Consider the following 5,237-nt stretch of genomic DNA (forward strand, 5'->3'; position numbering starts at 1 on the left):
GTGATGTAAATGGCATGGAATAAGGGGTGGAAAATGTGCTGGTTTTGTCTGGGATAGGGTTAATTTTCTTCACAGTAGCTGGTAAGGGGCTATGTTTAGGATTTGTGCTGGAAAGGGTGTTGATAATACAGGGATGTTTTAGTTATTGCTGAGCAGTGCTGCACAGAGTCAAGGCCCTTTCTGCTCCTCATACCACCCCACCAGCATGTAGTCTGGGTGTGCACAAGAAGCTGGGAGGGGACACAGCTGGGACAGCTGACCCCCAACTGACCAAAGGGATATTCCATTCCATGTGACATCATGCTCAGCAATAAAACTAGGGAGGAGATTGGTGGGGGGCCTGCTGCTCAGGGACTGGCTGGGCATCGGTCAGTTGGTGGTGAGCAATTGTTTTCATTTGCATCACTTGTCTTTCTTGGGTTTTATTTATCTCTTTTTGTTATTATTATATTATTATTATTATACTATATATAGTATATATAGTATATATTATTATTATTATACTATTTCCATTATTACACTGTTTTTATCTCAACCCATGAGTTTTCTCACTTTTACCCCTCTGATTCTCATCCCCCATCTCGCTGAGCGGGCATGAGTGAGCAGCTTATGTGATGTTTAGTTGCTGGCTGGGATTAAATCATGACACTTTGCCGTAGATCTAACGCTGTGGAAAAACAGGAATAAGCCCCAGTGGTGGCTTTGACTGTCGATGCTAACCTGCAGCTGCCAGACAGCCTGCAGAAAATTTCACTCCAGCATCAGTAGCTCCTATCCCAAGAGACGCTGCAGTCCTCCAGCTTTCTTACCTAGCTCTATCTGAACTGACGTTACTCCATGCTAGACCCTCTGTGCTGGTAATATCCAGGAGGGCTTTTATTAATGACTGAAAATGTCATTTATTCCTGCAAGGGAGAACCAACGATGGCTACACAGAGGTGCCTCTCAAGCTAAAAAACAAGGCACCTTCCTGCCATGGGGTTGCAGTACGTATGGTGTCCCTGTACCCCTAATAACTTAAAGGGAGAAAGCTCTGCACAGCGGGGCTGCTCTGAAGAAAAGTGCTTTCACCACTGAAAGTTACTGTTCGTCGTGAAACAAAGCCAGTAGGAGCATGGTCTGTAAAGGTCACTTGAAGCTCCCAATAACAGCGTTCTTGAGAGTGGGAACGGGGAAAGAAATGGGTGGCAGGAGCCTGTCTCAATTTGAAAAGCTTCACCATATAAGTATTACCCAGAGAATTCCCCCTAATTTTCAAGTATTGCTCAGCTACTGCAGCGTGGCACTGATGTTGCTGGAATAAGCCTAAAAGACAAGAACTCTGTCCCTGGTTTTCTGAAGCTTGCAAATGAAGTTGCGCCGTCCCCATTCTGAAACTCACATTATAGTACTTTGGCATACCTTCTACTATCTAAATACTCTTGCTCCATCTAGTGTGTGAATTTATTGCTCATCCTGGCTTAGTTTTGGCTGTGGAGAGGGCCAGGGGAAAAGTACATAATTTGTGAATTTGACCTATGCAAAGATGGGAATTACCCAGGAAGATCCTAGGTTTCATTTTTGTTGGAAGAATAAGAATGACAGTGATTTTAGTTTACAGCTGCTCATTGACATGTCTTTTAAATTCTTTTTAAAAGACTTGAGGGTTTTTTAAATGAACTTTCCCATGAAAATCTATTTGTGTGGATTTACTTGTTCTGTGAATCACATGGGGGGGAAAGAGATAAAATGAACAAAGTTGGTTTAAGTACTTTAACTGTATCAGTTACAACCCATCTTTACTGTTCTTGTTCAGCAGCCAAAACACATTCCTCTTTTATAAAAGAAGGAACGCAAGGGCACTATCTCACAGATCGGTAGTGCAATAAAGCCATCTCTGAGGCCTATGTGAGGGGCCGCATCCTGCTGGGCACTGATGAGAGAAGGGCAGGGATAGGGCATACCGGCACAGAGATGCTCAGGACCCTCTCTGGTGCCTGCTGAACCCCTGTTAAGCTCAGAGGGGTCAGGATTTTCCCCTTCCTTCTTCTGTCCTGCCTTGTCTTTTTACTTCTGAGACCATCTTGCCTAACCCTTGCTAGACATATCTCATGCCATTTTCCCCCTTTTCTTTTTCCTTTTCTCTTTCCAAAAGACATCCATTAAAACTGTGAGTGGAAAGCAGAAAGAAGGGGGGAAAAAAAGGAGCCATGGTATTTTTTCTAAGAATTTGTTTTTGGGCTCCTGTTTGATAGTCCTGGAAGAAAACCGCTCTTTTCAATAGGCTGTGGGTGAGACCCAGTGGTCCAGCAGTCTCCTGTGGTGCACCCCACTGCCTGACCTGCACCGGGCACCATCTTCACCCTGCTGCTTTCTCTGCAGACTGGCTTCTGCCTCACAGCCCTGCCAGCCGTCGCAGACTTCTTCCTCTGTCCCCGTCATCCTGGCTGTGGCTGGTGTCCATGGCCAATGAGGTGATCCTGCTGGCAGGGTGCCCAAAACTGCTGCCGGGCTCACCTTCCATCACCTCTTGCCCGAGTGCCCTGGCTGTGCACGACCAGGCTGGAAGCAGCACGACCGAGACCCGTTTGCTCTGTCTGAGCATGCATGTGGTTTATGGAGTGGTGACAACGTGATGTGCATATTTCAACCAGATGTGATGGCTATGTAGCATGGTAGCAGCAGGGACACTTGACTGCACAGTAAGTGCCATTTTCTTTGGGTAGAAGTTTCCTAATTTTATTTGAAAACTCCTGTTATTACTTCTGAGTTTGGTTAAACTCATGTAATAGATATATATATACCATATATTAAAAAATACATGTATATATTCTAAAAACATACAAGCTGAAGACACAGGGCTTCCATGGCTAACAGGATTTTCTGCTTTTAAGTGAAAACAGTTTTTTATTTTAAAAAAGGATTTAATAAAGAAAGTTCCCTTCCCCTACCAAAAACCTCATAAAAAGATGTCAGTACTATTTTGTGCCAGTTAAGGCCAAAGTTATACGGGACTTAGAGAGACTATCACGATGCCTTTGCATGGCCTTGGCTGCCTTGCGTATTGGTCCAGCATTAAATGCCAGAGTAACAGTGAGCAACTCATATAGCCACGATCCAGCTGTTCCCTCTATATAGTGCTCTGAGCTGTTAAATGTCCTTGGTATTATTCTTTTGCACAGTACTGTTTTAATGTTTTCTTGAACAATAAGATGTTATTTTTATAAATTCTGGGGTGCAAGGGTTGGAAACAATGGTAAAGGAAGTCTGTTCCCATTTTTACCTTCCCCCTTCCCTAGCACACAAGGTGGCACTGGGAACCTGCCTGGTCTAAGTCTGACGATCTTACTGGTCTGCTGTCAGCCTGAAGGACTCTCAGGACCACGCTGAAGGAAATAAGTTGGTCCAGTACATTGTGCTGTGCGTCTGTCATGTCTATTACTATCGACTGTAATTGTGTACCAAATACCTGCTTTTCTGGAGAGTTAAAAAGCCAAGCTCTTGACAGCGAATGCTGCGTAATGCCCAGGTGATATTTGCTGCAGTGTTTGTCCTGGAGTCCTGTCTTAGCCGAATTTCAGGTCAGGCAGTTGGTTTGTCTTACCATGCAGCTTTAGACTGACAGCGCTTCTTGGCTTCTTCCATTGTAAATAGTTATTTTTGTTACTACTAGCGATTAGGTTGCTTCACTGCTCTATCTGTGAGCTGGCGCAGTTCATTTGTGAGTGATACAGTCTCTATGGACATCACATGGGAGGTAAAGGAGATCATTACTTATCATTTCTAAGGATCGTAGCTTTTTCACTTAATTCTGAGGCTTCGTGGCCTTGCATGACCTTCACAGCTCACAGTGAAAATGTCATGTTCTCATCGTATGTTTCCCTAGGTTATATGAGCCTGCCTCAGGGATTTCTACATTCTTGCCTATGGACTGTCATGAACCTTGTTATCTTTAATGCTGTCATCAAAAACTTCAGATTTGCACGTCTGATCTAGTGAGCAGAGTAACATTTGCAGGTAAAAAGAACAAAAAATGAGAAATCTGCCTAAGGGAAATCAGAAATATGCTCAGGATCTGCCTTCCTGAGCTAAGGCATCAGTACGGAAAGGCAGAGGGAAGGAACACGGGTGGGGAAAACTTCTGAATTAATTAGAAATTGTAGAAACCTGACAATCAAGTATTATTTTTCCTATGAGGCAAAGGTAAATGCATTCAGAGGGTAAAAGACAGGCAGCGTGAAACAAAGTGACTGTTGATTTTTTGACCCCATGGAAGAGTAATGGATTCACTTTGGTGAAAAACAGCAAGGAGAAGCCTTCAAAATATCTGACCACCAGAGCCTTCTGCTGAAGTACAGGAGTTGGTGGGAATCCTGTGAAGATCTGCGCCATTTGTGACCAGTGCTGCCCCTGGTAGGGTCTTTAATTGTTGCCATGGGGTTCAGCCAAAGGTCAAAGATGCTCTGACTGTATTAAGGAAACAGGACAATAGGACTGGACTCAGAACTGCTTTTAAAAGACAGAAAACTGTCCTGGGAGCTTTTGGTATTTAATTCATCAGTTTACCTAACAGATAACCAGGCATTTCCTGTCATGAACAAGACCAAAGGCTTTTAGCCGTGCCTGGGAAATTGTGGGTGAATTAAAGAAGCTCAAGTGGTTCCTTGACAGAACTAATGAGAAAGATGGATTACAAGAAAAGGGTAGTGAATTTGTGAATTTACAAAGTTCCTGTGGAGAAGAAAGCAGGATGTTACAGTGGGGTGGCAGCTACTGAGCAGACATTTGGGATGGCTAATGTACAAGAGAGCAAGTAATTTGTCAAAGGCAAAAGAGACTCTCTGTTGAGCTTTTTAAAACATAACATAGTTTTCTGAGTAAAAATGAACCAGTCATCTGACCAGTTTTTTGAATCTCTGTTCCTTTGAAGGTTTTATGTTGGAGGACATTCACTTCCCTTGAACTCTTTTGTACGTGAACGTGGTCGGATCAACCTGGAATCTAACCTACCCTGTAGACCCCTTGAGACCATTTTAGCTGGTAATTTGACCTGAAAATGAAGTGCCAAGACAGCATCTGAGGAGACTGTTTGTATGGTGTCTTCAGCGTGGACTAAGCTGGATGTATCATATGACCTTTAAAGGCCCCTTCCAACCCAACACATTCTATGATTCTATCATGTATGCAGGGCAAACGCCAAAAAGAATTCAGGAAGAGAGAATTGGCCAGATGCTCTGAAATGCAAGTCCCACTGAAAA

This window comes from Larus michahellis, chromosome 1, assembly GCF_964199755.1.
Source record: "Larus michahellis chromosome 1, bLarMic1.1, whole genome shotgun sequence".
Taxonomy (NCBI): Eukaryota; Metazoa; Chordata; class Aves; order Charadriiformes; family Laridae; genus Larus; species Larus michahellis.